The 17,932-nt window shown below is 42.5% G+C and overlaps 1 protein-coding gene across 4 annotated transcripts in view; it reads left to right on the top strand.

Annotated features, from left to right (window-relative positions):
* Positions 1–17,932, top strand: part of FHL2 (four and a half LIM domains 2) — a 54,297-nt gene that overhangs the window by 12,533 nt on the left and 23,832 nt on the right. The window contains exon 1 of one of the 4 annotated variants that reach the window (XM_019282934.3): positions 4,141–4,238. The exons of 2 other annotated variants lie outside the window; for them this stretch is intronic. The gene's annotated coding sequence lies outside the window, so the exon portion shown is untranslated. Of the gene's footprint in view, positions 1–4,140; positions 4,239–17,277; positions 17,498–17,932 lie in introns of those variants that run through there. One more of the 4 variants, XM_010394269.4, reaches the window with a different exon arrangement.

Below are 17,932 nucleotides of genomic sequence, written 5' to 3'. Positions count from 1 at the left end.
TCAAGGAACTGTTTTGGGATATATATATTCCAAAGCACGAACTGCTGGCTGGAAGCAAGAAAATAGGCTAGGTTAACCTACATCTCACCCAACACAGGCATTTTTGTGGCACACTACTCAAAGCCAGGGCATCTCATGCTGAGTGAGGCATATTTCACACAAATTCAGTGACCAGAAGTTATCTGGTGACCAAATTTATGTGAAAGTCTGGTGTGAGCCATCTTCTCTCACCAGGTAGTGAGCAGCAGGAGATAGGCACCTCCAGTCCCAATAGAAAGCACACAGGTGACTGGCTTACACCCAATGACAGCTTTTGATGGCAAAAACTGGGAGAGGTGAATTGCTGATGAGAGTATCCATGGAAAACATGCGGGTCACAGGGTTCCGAGTGTTTCAACCTGCTCTCAAGCCTGAGCATATCATGCAGCAATGACATCTTCTTGGAACTTCAGCTCAAAACACAGGGCAGGAGGGGAAATCAGGCAGAGATGAGGCCCTTGGAAATCACCATGCTTTGCTGCTTCGTACGAAAGCACCCACATCTCACCTGTACTCCACAGTCTGAGCACAATGGTGTCCACAAGGAGAGATGCCCACCAGGAGAGACATGGAGTTGGGACCCTCCAGGTACTCCCCATTCCCAGAGATGTGGAGTTCACTGGCATCCCTGAGCCTGCTGTTGCTAGAGCCCAAATGCTGCCTGCCACAAACATTTTCACAGGTCTGGGAAGGCCTGAAGATGTCAGATGATGGCCAAAGCTGTGGGCAGGTTTCCGTGGGGGTTGGCATTTGAGCATGCTCTTCCCCCAGGTGTGGGGGAGCTAGGTGTGCAGTTTTATGTGCAGGTGTCTAATTTGGAAGGCATTGGTGTGACCTGTGGCTGTGAAGGGCTAGAAGAAGCAGACAGGCGGATGTCTTGCTAACACAGATGAATCCCCTGTTCATAACAGCAAATGCTAATCCCATCTTCCTCACTGTGAGGACCTGAGTGTGAAGTGTTTGCAAAATATCAACTACCAGCACAATCTCCACAGGTGCCCTCTTCCCCTCTGGCTCTGCTGCTAAGTCTCTGGCAGTCAATATCATATGTATGGAACCCACCTCTAAATCCCCCAAATTAGATTAAAGGCTCAACAACATCATTACACAGTTTTAATTGCTGTGCTACCTGCCATGAACACAAATGTCAGGACAGCAAGGGCAGATTCCTATGAATTCCTATGAATATCTATTAGTAGAACTCTTCTTTTAGTAAAGACAGTACCAGTGCAAGCTAGTTAGACTTTGGTTTGTTAAACCTATCCTGAACATTTACATTCTTCTTGGATGCCCAGACTCTGGCATCTTCTGTGACTTGCAAAGAACGGCAGGGTGAATCCTGATTGAGAGGGATTAGTGCTAAAACCTCTAACCTCAGAGCAATGAATGGCTAGTGGCACCTTGGTATGGTTTCCACAGGAGCTGTGCTTTACAGCTTGCAGCATTTCCTTTCTATTTCTAAAGCACATTTGGACTCAATTATCTTAAAGGACTTTTCCAGCCTAAATGATTCTGTGATTGTAAAGCAGCCCTTCTTGTACACATACATCCCATTGCCTTGGAGTAGGGAACCTGCTGAAATTCTCGCTTTGCTGCCTGCCTGTGCCTTAGTTGTGGAAGCAGCAAGGCTACTGCCCCATGGAAATGGCAAGGGGGCCTGTGCCAAGCAATACCATCACTGCTTTAGGATAGAGAGTCTCAGCCCCCATCCGTCTTCATAAAGGCTAAATTCCAATACCACTGTATAGCTGAGACACCTGGAGATGTCTCTGCTTCTGACAACATCCACAGGAATACCTCTCCTCTACTGTTAGCCTGCCACCTTTCTGTACCTTGGAAGTGCTGGTGCCCTGAGTGTGGGGGCATTCCCCTGCCCATCTCAAGGAAGTGGCTCAGCTGTTACCTGCTGCCAGGAGCACAGGATCAAGGCCTGACATGTTGCTGATGCTTTAGCTTTCTGGCAGCATCCTCTTGCAAGGAGTCCTTTCCCTGGTGAGGCTCCTCAAGAGTAAAGCAGCACCCAAAATGACACTAGTGGGACAACGTGGGGTAACCAGCTTTAGAGAACATTTGCTCTTAGCAGAGGGAAAAGCAGTAATGTTTGCATTAGCAGATCTGTAATCCACCTTCTCAGGTTTTTAGATTGAGTGTTCTGGAAGGCAACATTTATCCCAAGCTGGTCCCTAGATGCTGGATGTGTACACCAGATCCAAATATGTTCTGCAGTCAGGCTAACACCTGGGGATTAAACATGTCATTAGTGCTCAGAACATCCTGGACTGGGCCAGGGGACAACCATCATTTATCCATGTTGTTTCTACAACACCAGCCGGACCTTTGAATCATGCAAACAAAAAAATTGGCTAACATGAAAAGGTTGAGGCTTTCCAGAGCTGTCCAAACATATGCCTTAACTACCCCATTTTTGCTTCTTAAACGGCTTTTCATAACTGTTTATTGTTCTAGGAAATGTGAAAGGACTGTTTACATGGTAGCTAAAGGAACATGAGGCAAAAAGCACTAGATCTAGGAGGAACAATACTTTCCCCAGGAATCTGTGGGATATTTTTCTTATCTCCCTAACCAAAGTCTCTAGGCCATGCTCCTCATCCACAGTGCTTGGAAGCTAGGCATTTCTGCATGGATAAAAGGAGATGTGTGAAAGTCGTTTTCTCTCAGAGGCTTGACTGAGGCTGTCAAATCATGCTGCTTGGCAGAGGCTGAGGACATGCTGTTGTGATCTTTTTAATGTTAGGATGAATGCCTCAGATGCCAACTTCTCATTGGTTTGGAGTTAAAACCATAGAACCTGACTGGGCTCCACGTCAAACCATAAATCAGTTTGTCATGCCAAAAAGCCTGGCACACAGTTTGTGTTAGTATCCAGTCTCTGCAGCTTGACTTACACTTGCTGCCCAAACTGCTCAGAGACAATGTGGGAGTCCTAAGGACTATTGCTCAAACAAACCCCTGAAGAAAAGAGAGAAAAGAGGGAGATGAAGGGAATGAGGTTTTCTTCAGGACCATGGAAGTAATAAATAAATCCAGCAAAGAAATTGAATCTCTCATCAAGTACTGCTTCTTCAGCCAGGAGGAGGAAAAACTGGCAGCCTCAGTTCAACAGCACAGTACTTTCTCAGATGAGTATGCTGGTGTGGAAAGGAGAGTCATTTGCCTGCTGCTGTTTCTTCACCTCCCCATCTTAAAGAGGTTTTCCTTTTCCTCCCCTTGAAACAGTTCAATTTTGTATCAAGGACCATGTCTCTGCTACAACTGCCTCTGCAGAAGTACACTGAAATGCAGAGATGGACCCAATATTGGCAAGGAGGTAGGCAGGTTGTAACCCCACCTCTACACTGAGCCTTGCTTGGACAGCTTTTCCTCCACACCCAGCAAGACTCTCCCCATGGGAGCTACTGGAAGAGCTTTTTTCCATCTCAAACCTCTTGCTTTTTTCACGTACAAGTGTCCCCTTCACTCATCATCACACTTACCTTGCAGCAGGAAGGGAGAAAATTCACCACTGAGCTACTGACAACACAGCCTGACTTTGTGATGTCAGGCTAATCTCTAAAGCTGCTGTCTTTTGTAGTGAGGCGTCACTACAGCTTCCTGTGCAAGGAGGTGCAGGGCAAAAACAAGGCAGGACACAAGACACAAACTACCCTGCAACAGGGCTGCACACCTGGGGCGGACAGACAGACAGATGAAGGGGTGTTAGAGTTTGTTACATCCACAGAGCAGTCAGCACTTCTTAAGGTGTTTCTGTCAATCCCAAAGGCCTGACAAATAATCTGATTAATAAATTAGAGTTTCTCGTATCTCAGCCAAAATATTGAGCCCTGAAGTACCACCATCTCCTTGGGGTCTCTTGCAGCACCTTCTGAAGGCACTCCCAAATGCAGCAAAGTGATGGGCTGGCACTACTCAAGAGCACAACAGCCCTTTCCATCGGGGCCCTCATGCAGCTCTAGCCATGATGCCTTAAAAGGCTGGTTAGCACAGAGATGTTGCAGTCCTTATCTCCTGCCCATGGCTGCTGCTTTGGAGATATCATATTTATAGCTCACCCGAAGCACGGATGCCCAACTGTCTAATTATGAAACATAGAGTTTGGGCAATCCAATAAAGAGGCAAGTCTGTCCTGTCCTCTGTCGTTCACAGACTCCTGAGCAGAGGCAGCACTGACCTGCAGCAAGGTAAGATAGTGCCTTGTTTTGATTTTCACTGTCTTTTGAGCCCTTTTTTCCTTTCCAGCTATTTGCCATCACTTCTCAGGGCTCTGCATAGACATCTTGAGGGGAGTGCTGCTTTCTCACGGGAAGAGTGGACTTTAAGATGTTTGCTCCTTTCTTGCTACCAAGGCATGCACAGAGAGTCTCTCTTTGTATTCCTGTTCTGCTGTTGCGAACCAGGTGCTAACTAACAGCTGCTCTTTAGTTTCTTCACTAATAATACACTGTCATGTCTTCATGTTCTCAAGGAACACAGCCATATCTAACTATAGACACTTCCCTGGTTTGAAGAGCAAACTGAATTACTTCAGGCAGAAAGCTTTTAATGAGTTTTTGGAGTTTTTTCCCCTCTATCAGCATTTTCTTCTTTATGTTGAATGTTTGGAAAATGAATAAATAGTAGAAAAAAAAGAGGACAACAGAAGGAACATTTTACTCTTTTCTCCTCTTTCAGACCATTTCCTAGTAGCCATGAAAGAAAAAAAGGAAAATTACAGGCGATACTTGCTGATTTCATATTTTAAACAATTACTTGTTATGGATTACAGCATCTGAGGGAAAAGGGAAAAGAAAGCGAAGCATTGAATCATAACTGGATGTCAAAGCAGGAATCCATCAAAACTGGCCTGTAAAATAGCATTAGCAATAACTGCCAAATGCCAATAATCAGGATATTGTAACATTAAATTGCTTTTAAACTCATCTCAAGAGAGCATTAATTTTCAAATGAAGACAATAAAAGAGCACCTCTTAGGGAAAATAAGATTATTTGTGCATGTGTGTACATTTGTTTAGATGCATTTACACATACATTTTTATTATAAATATTCTTACAACCAAAGGCTTTTAAATCCAAAGATCACAAAATATGACAAAGAGGTAAGAAATATTAATTTACTTTTAGCCTAAATGCAGAAGCTATCACAGATTTCACTAGAGTTTGTGTACTATTCCATTATTCAAGAAATTAAATGAAAGAAAGTTTTTTTTAAAATGCTGAATCCTTCACAGGCTTTGACAGGATCTCAGGTCCCTGGTACCATGAGGAGTAGAACTCCTTAGACCTGACCCAAAGCCAGTGCTTGTAGGAAAGGACTGCCCACTTCAAAGTGTTTGGTATTGAGGTCAGATCCTACATTAGGATTTCAAAGGCAGAAGGGTAGATGATTACTTGGTCTAAAGCTGCTGGAGATGCACTGACTTTAGATGAGAGGTAGGTGTTTACTTCAGTGCAATTGGTGCAGCGGTTTGGTCTGGTCCCAGGGCTGTCTCTTGGGCTCTGCCATGACAATGTGCCTGGCAGTGCTCCTGTGGCAAATGCAGCCCTGGGGCTGTGCCCAAGCCATTACACACTCATGGCCTCTGAAATCAAGTGAATACATCCAAAACACGTCATAGGGATAGGATTTTCTCTTAGATCATGCCCAGGGGGAGAGCCCTACATGGCATCTCATCAACAAGCCAGCATGGTTGACTGAATCTCAGTGCCTGGGAGCATCCTGGTGTCCTATGTGGTTTGAGTAAAGACATGGCCTCCAAGGTTGCCCCCATGTATCCAACCTCACCAGTGATGGGCACTCACTGCCATGGTTGATGTGCTCAGGTAATATGTCATGTCTGGCTTAGCTTTCCAGGGTTATCCTGGTGGGGGCTGTGACAGTGTAGATGGCACTGAGACAACATGCTTAGGGACAAGTTTGCTCCACCTTTCAGGTCAAGAACAGCACACAATGTAAGTGGAAGAATAAAGTAATATAAAATACCAAACTGTCTGCACATGCACCTATCTTATATTGGTACTTACTGTCCCCACATGGATGCCTTGGAATGTCTCCAGACACTGCAGCCAGCACGTCCACATGTCTCCCTGTTCTCCAGCAGTCACCGTTTTGCCACTACACTGTGGTCTGGTCAGATCTGCTCAGAGCTCCAATCTTCTGGCCCCCAGCACTGGTGAGATGAGTTTCCTAAGTTACTTAGAGCTCAAAGGCAGCGTATCCCACCAGAGAGTGCAGTGTTTTAGAGCGGGACCAGTGGACATGGCAGCTGCCTTCACTCGTCTGGATATTACAAGATCTTTCTATTAAGCTAAACTGATGTGCTTGCACAGTAAATTGTGCAATAAAGAAAACATGTACAAAACTCATATTTTTTAATAGAGTACTCCTGCCTCTTTCATACTAGAAATTTTCTCATGTCCTCAAATTCTTTGTCTATCTTCCAAGCCTCAGGCTAAAACAATAAAAATAAGAAAATCATCCTGTTTGGGCACTTAGTGTTAAAGTACTGCAGCCACTGGTGTATTGACAGTGTTCCCTTTTAAAAACAAGGAGCAGAAGCAGCATTCCAATCATGTGCAGCAAAGCATTAGCTTTTTAAAAAAACTCTGTTGGCCAAAAGTCTTTAGCTGGAATAAAATGCAGGAACATACATACTAATGCTGTGATTTTTCACTGGATTTGAATTTAAAAGTGAAATTCAACAAAAAGACCCAAAGCCTGTTTCCAAAATGAGGCCATTCTAAAGGCAGTCTTTCCAACAATAATACTTTGTTCTTACCTAGCATTTAAAAATATAATTAATGTATGAATAACTTTACTTTTTCCCTTCCAAACAGCAAGCCATCAGAACAAGGCAGACCTTTGACTGCAGCTGGCAAGAGGCTGTGAGGGGGCAGGCTCATTCAAACACTTCCTTAATACAGAAAATGTAAAAGGCTATTTTACAAGGAAGAAAGCCAGAGAAGGAAGTGACTGTGAATACTGACTTGGGGCTGAAATTGTGGCCCCACAGATATCAATGGGAGTTCTCTCAGAAGCATCCATGGATTATTTTAACAAAACTCAGATCTCTTTCTTCTCCTCCTAATTTTAATAGTGCCAAACTCGTGTAGATTTGTACCACAAAAGTGCATTTTCATATTTTTTCTTACCATTTTTCCTTTTTTGTAGCTGTGTGTTGTCTAACCAAACCACAGACACTCTGACACAGTTGTTTCTCAGTGAGATGAATTATTACTGACTACAATATTTTATCTTTGGCTTTATATCACAATGAGTACAGTTTCATGCTGATAAATCTCACACTGTTTCAACAATGTTCATGACCTAACACTGATCAGCTTTGAGAAGCATAGGTCATGTTACACAGAGTCCTAGTTTTTCTGAAAGCAGCTGGAGCAATATTGCCTGGTTTTGCCCAACTCCCTCTGACAAACATGGAAGGAGGATGACCATAGATATTTCAAAGGGATCCATCAGCTCCATAAAACTCAAAATGTTTCTGCTGCAGGTTGATTTAATGGCTACTGTTAAGACATGCTACCAAGAATTAGTGAAACTGAAAGAGCTAGAAGAAAAAAAATTCCCTCAATTTCACTTCATATTTTCAGTAATATTTTTTATAAGGCCACTTATACAGGTTCTCTTTTATAATATTCTTTTCTTTCCTGTGTCTGTGGAACTCCCATATCACAAAAAATTAGAGTAAAACTCTCCTTTAGAAAGGAAAAGAAGTACTTTGTCATGAGAATAAAATGGGCACATACGTGGAGACAGAAGTTTACTCAGACAATCCATAATCAAAGCTAATGGGCTTTCAGACCAGCATATTCCCTGTCAAGCTAAGCAGATTTTCACCAAAGCCTCCCTAGAAATTTGCATGTTTTCTGTAGGAGGGAAGCATTGACAGCATTGACTAGTGCTCCCCTAGTCAGTGGCTAGGGAAGCAAAGCCCAACATGCCTAGAGATTACCATATGAAAACACAGAAATACCTGCAAGCCATAGATGCCGCCACACAGAAGCCCATTATTCTGTTATTTATCCCATATTTTAAAGGCTGTGTATCCTAATTTCCTATGCATGGTTTCCATTGCAACACATCTCACAGGCTCCACGTTGGGTGTAGAAGGCAGTGGGACACTCGGGGCTCGGAACACTAATTAGGATTCAAAGAGAGAGATACAGCATGGCACTTTTGGTACAGAACAATAAAACAGGAATTTCTCAGAACAAACTCTGTTTGTTGTAGTTTTCAACTCCACCATGTAAGCCCCACTCAGGAATTCGCTTGAGCACAGGTTAAACACATTGTGTGTTATGCGCTAACGTGGCCTGCATTTCACATTGTTGAGTATTTCTTCTCTCAACATCCTTTAAGGGGAGAAAAATAGCACTTTTTCCTAATTCAGAAAAGAGAAGTAAGGGCCTTCTAAGGGCCGGATCTGAGGCAGCCATGGTTCCTTTCTGCCTTTTCACCCTGTGTTCACCAATGCAAATGTAGGGTGGATTTGCAGATCTCTAAAGGAAAGAGCAAACAGCTCTGGGTCCAGGGCATGCTCACAGAGAAAGCCAGCAGAAGAAGCAGTGTGAACATGGCTGTGGAAGTGCCGTAGGCACTCAGGCAGAGCAGCTTCCTTCCTCACAGGTCTTCCTCTGCCCTCTCCTGCAAGTGAAGTTCCCACTGTCTGCCAGTGCTGTGTTTGCTGCCAGACAAGCCAGTCCCTTCTCCACATTTTTTTCTGGATATCCAAGTGTTAGAAACTCTTCCTTGCAAATGAGGAGTTCCTGGAAATCCTTCTGGATATAAGGAAGAGTCAGCATCATTGTGGACAGGCTCTTCAGGGACAGACAGATGGGCAGTGCTCAGTCACATAAAGCATTTGCATTGCAGCAACCCAGCTGGGACTCACTGGACTTTTAGACATTAGGGATAAGTAAAAGGACTAGCACTGCTTCATAATGTGAGTTCTGACTCCTCTTTAATGATTCATAAAAATTACTTATCTTCCAGCAAGAGACACTTTATCTTCAAGACAAGCCATTGTTGCAAGTCCTTCCTTCATTTTACTCACAACGTTTGAATTTCATTTACATTAAGACAGCAACTCCACTAGACAGCCATGTGAATATAAACTTGGCAGGGGCAAACACAATCCATATGCCTATCAGGCTGACAATGGATGGTATATTTTTTCAGCTCTATGTGAAGTTTTAGATACCAAATTCACATCAGCAACCAAATGATTTCTTTAATCCTATTATTTAAAGGGCCTGAGCATTTATAGGGTTCAAAGTAAGCACAGGCCTAAGAGGATCAACAGCAAGGACTCTACTTCAAAGTGCACAATCTAAGCTCATATACTCAGTCATAATATATGTCTGAGCCTACATCTCAGACTCTCTCATTTTATCTGTAGTATATACAAACAATAGTTGGGAAGAAAAATAATTGTTGCCATACAGAAGGGTCTTTCTGCAAAATAGGATATCCCCAGTCATGGTCAGATTGGAGAGGGTGACTGTTTCTACTTACATCAAAATATTATGAGTCTGAAGTAATCTGGGAAGTGATTTGCAGCTGTATGCTTCTTTTGAATATTAGGCAAGTTAAAGGGTTTGGGGAATGATAGGGCCAACAGATAACCAGTCCTTGAGGAAGAGATGGCTGTAACAGAAAAGGCTAAATGATCTCCTTTTTTTGCTCCTGTGTTCATTGTGAGGAACTTGGAGAGCTTTCTGCAGCAGAATGCTTCCTTATGGGTGTCGTCAGAGGATCTATTTCAAGCTGGTGTCTGTAGAAGAGGTGTGGAGCAAATAAAGAAAATGAATAGGAAGAAAATGTTAAAACCAGATGGTGTTCATCCAACAGATCTAAAGGGACTGAAGGATGAATTAGCTGAAATAATAATAGTCCGTGGCCTCTTATTTAAAACAGACTTAGAACTGATCCAATACAGCATCAGCCTTTTTAAATGCTTCCAAAAGAAAACGGGAGAAATAGAGCCTGGTAAGAATGACAAATTTAGTAGAAATCACTATGCAGGGTAGAGAAGCTGGGTAAATATGACACATTGGGACAAATTCAATACAGCTTGGTGAGGTGAGATAATGTTCTACAAATCCATCAGGTTCCTGTAAGACAATAAACAGCATGGAGATACAGGAGATCTCTGGTTGACAGCATCTGCCTATTTGTCCTTTTCCATGTCTTCAGTAAGGGCCCTCACCACACACTCTTAAAAACACTTAAGCAGTAATAGGATAAGAGGGAAGATATTTTCATGTATTGCATAAAATAAATTGAAAGATAGACAGGTTTTACATTAAAGAGATTAATAGGAGATTATTAGTGGAAATTCTTCTAAGACTGAGAAACAGGATAAGAGAAAAGGATCTTAGGCAACAGGCACTAGAACAACATCTTAAAATGAATGTAGATGAGCATAAAACAGTGAATGTGGGGGAAAAATGTAACTTTAGCTGTAAAGTAATGGTTCTGAGATATCTACCAGGGTGTGAAATTTAGAGGTTATATAGATTGACAAAAAAAAACCCAAAACAACAGAACGTACACTGGTCACAAGCAGCCAAAAAAGTAAACTGAATGTTAAAGTTTTGGCCACATCACCTGAAAAACTAAATTGTTGTATTGAAACAGTTTGAGGAGGAATGATATGACATGAGGAGTAGCTTTCATACAGACTGAATAGGTAGACTGGGACTCCCTGGCCTAGGAGAGATGGCTGAGGGGAGATATGATAAAGATTGACAAAGATGTGAACAGCCTGTAGCACATGAATAAAGATCAGTTGCTCATTATATCTCCAAAGGTAAGACCTAAGAGGCCTCAGATGAAACTAGTAGGTAATATGTTCAAAATTAACACAAGGAAGATGGTTCTTCAGCAGCACAGAGTAGAGCTATCTGTTACTGGAAACTGTGAATTTTCTTTCAGGCAATCAGGAGGGAACTGCAAGTTCATGAAAGTGATACTCAGTATGGATACTGCCTCCAGGTTGAGAAACCCCCAAGCCAAAAGTTGCTGGAGGCTGGCAGAGTATTATGAAGAGATATCATTACATTCCCTTCTCACTTTCTTCCCAAGACATTTCCCAAGAGCAGCATAACAAATTGGAGGAACCCTTTCTTCAGTGTTTCTCATATTGCTGTGGTGTGATCTGAATAGCTACAAATGACAAGTTCTGCCTGACACTATTCATCCTTTGTAGGCATGAATGTTAGATTGAAAACTTTAGTCTGAACCAACCTTCCTCCCTTCCTTCCTTCATCTGTGGAGGTTGTGGAGTCCTAATTTTAATCCATAAGGGCAAATTAGATTTGCCAGGAATGAGTTAGACATTGTTACTTCTGCCTTGGAAATTAGATAAGTTCTTAAGATGTCTGCCAACTACTCCGTTTTTCGAACCTCTCTTTGCTCAGAGGTTCCTGAGGCCTCTGGTTGTCGGATAAAGTGAAATGGTAGTCTCAAATGTTGCTGTTGGTTGTTTCCAGAGGGTCATAAGAGATATCAGGGATGCAGGCAGAAAAAGAGCTAAGAGGAGCAGAAGCAAATTGTACACACAGAAGTAAGGTTTTGGAGAAAAAGCTATGAGCAGTGGGGCAGTGAGAGGGGGAGGACTATGGAAAGGGGATTTTGCCTAAAACTGCTTAAGCGTGCTGCTGGGAACACCACAGGGAATATGAGCTATTTTTTACATAATAGCAAGTCTGGTGCTGTCAGGAACACAGAGCGATTCGTTGCTTGGAACAATCACAGTGTGTTTGTTTCATGCGTCTGGAACATGGAATAATAAATCATGATTATACTGAAATTAATAAATCTTAAATTAAGGGGTAATATTTGCCAGATCAGAAGACCAGCAATTACTGCAACGTCTGTAGTAATTTGACATCCCAGATTCCATCTGCAGGAGTAGGAAACCCAAAAGTCTCTTCCTGTCTGTCACATTCAGGGCCAGCTTGGCAGTCAAGTTGAATCCAGAGGAAAGAAGCAACATAGACCTATGCATAGGTCTCTGCTCTACCATCATTTAGAATCATCTGAAGACCCCTTACCTGTTGTTGGGGGTCGTCTCTCTATCCCAAAACACTTCCAAACACATGCCACCAACATCTCTACCCTTGGTTACAGATGAAAAAATTATGGAGCTGAGTTTAGTGAACACTTAGAATCAGAAGGAATGTGAAGATGGCAAGGACCAAAATGTTTCACTCTAGTTTCCTTAAAATTAAAGGCACTATCTGCTCCTTAGTAAGGGGAATAAAGGAGAAAGGATGCTAGGGAAAGTAGGGGGAAAGACTGTATTCCATAAGAATTGTTGTCTTTCACACTCTGTGTTTTAACTCTTCATTATTTCTTCTTTATGCAGTTCTCAGCCTGGTGAGGGCTATTCAGGGTGGCTGCCCCACCTGGTACAGACAGCTACTGCTTAGGGAGTTGTTTGATGGGCTGTCTTTATCCTGCAATGGCCTGTATGGCTTTTTTTTAATCCATGAGGTCCTGGGATGGACTGTCTGACAATGTTGCTTGTCCGGTGAAGGACCTGCCAGTCCTGTAACATGGTGCCTCAGCTTTCCAAGCTGTTGGAAACTCAGCCGTCAACAAGAGGGATTTTCCTTAGCAGATACCGTTCCTTTAAATGCTGGGTTGATCCCTGAAGTGTCTTCTGGTATTCTGTCTGCTTCTTCATCAAGCACCACTACACTTCTCCTTTGTGATCAAATTGTGTTCCTCTGCACATCAGTGATAAAAGCTGTTTGTCTACTCAGCTGGGAGAGATGAAAGCAGCAGAAAAAGGGACACAGCTGTCTTTCTGCCTGGGTCATCCATTGCAAACTCTCTCTTACATCTCAATTTTCCACAGAGAGCAGGTCATGGTAGCAATTACACAGAAAGTGACAGACCCCATGGTGACCAGTGTCTCACTGCCACATTCACTTTGGGATGTCTCTTTTAGGAGATAGATTTCTCTGAATGAAACTGGGACTAACTGGATTGAAAGTCCTGACTAACTTTAAAAAATTAATGAAATCTTTTTCCAAACTGACCATAATGGTCTAAAATGCTTTCGGCTCCATCCCAGACCTTTCTGTCACAGAGACACACTTGGATTTGAGTCTCAATCATCTATCTTATCACATAGCATCATATTATCCTTCTAAAGATAGCTTTTCCTTTAAAAAACAGAAGGTCTTTGATGCTACTGAACCATGTCACCTTTCTCTAAATTACTGTAGAAAATTGTTTAACACTGTACATGAAAACTCTTCAAACATATTAATAAAGTAAACATGGAAGTATTCTTTTTTACAGATTAGATTGGAGTTTCTAAACCACTAATGTTTCCACATTGGTTTAGGCTAAACATCAATAATATAAGTCTTGAATCATCCCAAAGCAGCCAGACTTTCTCTATCTGCCTTGGCTGGGATGATTTTAATGGATTGTCCAAAGATGTCTGTAATTCCCTCATCAGAATCTGAGAAACCCTGGTATTTCTTACCTGATGTGTCTTTCTACTTGAGGTTCAAGTCACCTAGGGGATGAAAGGAAGGTCAGAATATTTCAAAAAGCCTTGTGACTTGGAGACTGAACTGGGAAAGAAAATGCATGCTGAAAAAACCTTTTTATCCTTTGCATATTCGTCATAATGTTGGGAAAAATACATATGTGTGTCCATCTTATGAGAATGAAATTTCAGGAAGATTTAATATTGCCTGGCTGTTATTTTAGGTTTAATGAACTAAAATGCAACATCTGCACTAGTCTACATTACTTCCTAAGTGGTAGTGCCAAAAATAGCAGCTCTCCTAAATGCACCCTCTCATATTCAATTGAAGCTTGTATTATACAGATTCAAGCATCAAAAAGGAGATTAGTTCAATTCTGATAAAGTAACTTAACAGTTTCCAGGATAAATTGGTGGAGTAAAGAATCAACCAGTAGCTTAGCCATTTTCAAACCTAAAAGTGTATATTTTCCTCTCCCCTGCTCTCTCAGACACATTATATTTCTCTGTGTCTCAGACTGGGGAAAATAGAAATATTCCACTTCCAGCTGTCTCTTTCCACCACTTTTCTTAGTTCGTTCTTTTCAGACAGAAAAGGAGATAAGTGCTGAAATTATAGTTATTCCAGCATCAGCCCAGTAGCTGAAGTGAGACTTATGAAGGCTTAGTAAAATCACTGAGAAGTCCTGCTATGAAAAGGATAATATTTCCACCTTTTTTCCCATATAGAGGTACAGCATTCTACACATAGAATTAACCTGTTAAACACACGGACCACTGAAGAACAAGCAATATATGCTATGTAAATGCTATGTACATGAGGAGAATATAAACCATAGGATAAGCTTCTAAATCACTGTATGGTACTTGCATTTCCACTCTTAATTTAGGCCCCCTATTGGAAGCACTGCCCCTGTTTTCATTGCATTGACTCCTCTGAAGCCTTGAAGATGCCTGATCTCTGCTGGGATGATCAGAGAACCAATGCAGTAAAAATAAAATATTATATATATATATATATATATATATATGGAAAAATAAGAAGTGGGTTACATAATAAATTTGTTAGTGAAAGGACCCCTGCCCTTTCCTCCCCATCTCTCTGAAAATTAATTAAATTTGGGGCCCTCCCACCCACCCACACCAGTTGGATTTGATTCTGATGGGAAAGGGGCTGGGGGCTGCTGCCAATCACTGATGAATATTTATTTGCCAGCTAAAATGTGGAGTGAGTGGTACTGAAGGAGGCTAAGAGGTCTGATGTTCCCTGTACCTTCCCTAGCAGTGTTTGGTGGAGTGCATACACCTCATCTTGGGATGAGGGAAGCTGTCTGGTAACCTTCCTCACCCCTTCCACAGCTCCACACAATCTTGATGTAGCTGCTGAGTGTCAAGTCCCATATTGAGCCCACAAATCAATGGGTTGTAAATTGGCAGAGGCTCTTCTGCCTTCACGGAATCAGAGGTGTTATATTAAATTAGGCAAAAATTACCTTAGCTCCCCTAAGTCAACCCAGAGCTGCAACAGATAAACTAAATCACTTCAGATGGAGCCAGTATATATTTAAACTTGTAACTGTGGAACACACTTGTCTTGTATGACCACAGGGATCATCAAAAAATTTCTGTCAGACTTGCTGCAGTAGCTGTCAATGGAGAGATGGGGAAATAAAAATATCATGGAAATTGAACAAAATCAATTAACACATTCAGAATATTTAGTTTGTTTAGAAAACTTTGGAAATAAACTGAATCAAATATCCCAATTCTAATCACCTTCAAGGCCTTCTTTCTCTTTAATGCGCACTACTAAATCAGAGCTGAGGTAAGAACAGTAACTAAGATGGAAATAAATTATCATTGTTGCCACTGTGCAATAGTTTAATCTAAAAGAAAGAAACTATTACTCCTATTATGTTTATGCTCTAACTAGTCCTTTGTAAATTTGTTAACAACTTACACATGCGTTTGGCTGTCCTGAGCTTTATATTTACAGATGGTGAAGCTAAAGAACAGAAAGATGAAAAGTCTCATCCAAGGGCATCTAGCAAGTCACTGATGGGGCTGGAAATCCAACCAGTAGCTTTCCCAAGATACAGGTGCAGCTCCAACACAGCTCGTGGGTTCAGTGAAAATTGTTTACTCTCTGGTTTAATTCATTTTACAGTGCCACTGCGAGTACAAGGGAAGAGTCAGGGACTCCCCATGTGGCTGGGGAGTGCAGCAGCTTTGATTTAAATAAGATTTAATTGTCATGGCATCCTTAATCCTGTATGCCCATTGTCAGTCCTCCAGGGCATGGTGCCTGTGTTTTGAAAACTCAACAGCAAAGGCTGGATCACCTGACAAACAGATCATTGCTGATCATCAAAATAACTCACATCTGTAAAGGAGATTTAGCTTCTGATAGAAGAACTAAGAATGGCCCTTTTCCACCATTTTATTCTGTGCTTTCCTAGATTTGAAGTAGCGCTGAGACTAACACATTTCACCCCCATTCCAAATCTGACTACATTTGGGTGCATAAGAGGACAGCAAGTACAGGTCAGGGCTCTGGCATAAGTTTGTTTTGCAGGAGAAACCCTTATGTAACCCATGTGCACATCTACACCACTGCTCAGGCACATGCCAGAACCCAGTGTCCAAAACTGGACCATCTGGCATCTTCTGGATGCAAAGCAACAGCAAGACTGTCTCGGGCTAATGGGCTTTACATTTTTATCCTTCTGGTTTTCCTTAAGGTTGAAAGCATTCATACTAAAGCTCCTCCCTTTGGCAAGCACCAGTCATTACTGAAGAATTACCCCAAAATGCCTTCCCAGCCTACCCCTCAAGCTGCAGAGAGCAGACATCTCCCATGAGCTTCTGATCCAAATTCTTCCCTCTGGGAGGTTTCCCAGGACCCTCACTGTTTTGATTAGCAGAATGTGTTTCTGCTAGAATGGTTGATAGATGAAATTGGATTTGGTATCAGAAAAAGTAGTTCCTGGTTATAGTGGGATTAATAGTTCCCCCTCTTCCTACCATGTGCACAGTGGCAGGGCTCTCGACTGGATACTGAGCATGTGCTGAGACAATCTGTTCCTTTGGCTTTCTCTTACACAAAGATGGATGGTTTTGGTTTCATTGATTTCCCCTGCTTTTGTTCGTTTTCCTCCTGATTATGGGGGAGCTTGGCAAGAAATAAGGGTGGAGAGAAACTAGGCTGGGGTCTGAATGCTTGTAAGGGAATGCCCGCACGCTTGGTCTTTGTAAAAATGTGCACCTCTCCACAAAGGAGAAGAGAGACAGGTTGTTTCACTCTTCTTTGGCAAAACACTAAGCAGGAAAAATGACCAAAACAAATAAAACCTCATACCAATTTTAAGCAAGGACTTTATTCTCTCAGCAAGGTGAAGAGCCTTACAAATGCTTGGGTTTGAGTTGCTGTAAAACCTCTCTGGTAAAGAGCGAGCTCTTGGATTTAGCAAAGCCATGTTATTAATAAGCATCAGGGGTTTAGAGAAACAAAGGCTGGAGGAGGGGAGAGGGAGCCTTATTTTAGGAAGGGGGCCAAGAACGACAAGATGTTTAGGAGGGGGAAGTATTGACACCCTTGGAATAGAGAAAAGTGTTGAATGCCAGCTGCAGAGCGCTTCAAAGAATGAGAGTCTCCGATGCTTTTGTCTCCTTATATGGTAAAATGATAGCGAGGGGTTTCACTAGGCTGGGGAAGGCAGCAGTCTCTTTCCACACAACACTGACTGCAGAGCTGGAATCGGCAGAGCCGCTCTTTGCAGGCAGCAGAAAGCCCCAGCTGGCCGTACAGCTCTCCGCTGCAAGCAGGCCAGTGTGCTCTTTGCACATTTGTTAATGGATGTGACCCCCTGTCCCCGGTCCAGGAGGTGGCATTAACTGCCCGCTGCTGCTCTGTAAGTAAATATCCCTTTTTTCCCCTTCCCTCCCACTACCCACAGAACATATCTTTGGAGGTGTCGCTTTAAACAAAGGGTGCAGAGAGGAGGAGAGGGTTGTTTAATGCCCCAGTGGGTTGTTGGGGAAGGGTGCAAGGAGAGAGATTGCCGGTTCCCCTTTCTCCTGAGTGCTCCGGGAGGGCTGTGAGGAGGAGAAAACGACAAATTTCTTATCACAGCAATTACTGCTGCATGTCCGTCAGTAAAGTGACACATCAGCGAGCTGATGAGGAGCTGGGTCTTTTCATGTGTAACTATTTTTAATGACTGTATTGTGCTGTGTGTGTAATCCACTGGGGAAGTGATAAAAAGTAGAAGATGGGGTCTTAGATTCCTTACACCTCCGTGCACTCCTGCTGCAGAGCTCAACAAAGGAGCGTTTTTGTACTGTAG

This window comes from Corvus cornix, chromosome 1 (genome assembly GCF_000738735.6).
Source record: "Corvus cornix cornix isolate S_Up_H32 chromosome 1, ASM73873v5, whole genome shotgun sequence".
Classification (NCBI taxonomy): domain Eukaryota; kingdom Metazoa; phylum Chordata; class Aves; order Passeriformes; family Corvidae; genus Corvus; species Corvus cornix.
Note: the sequence above shows the minus strand (reverse complement) of the source record. Positions and strands in the feature narration are given on the sequence as shown.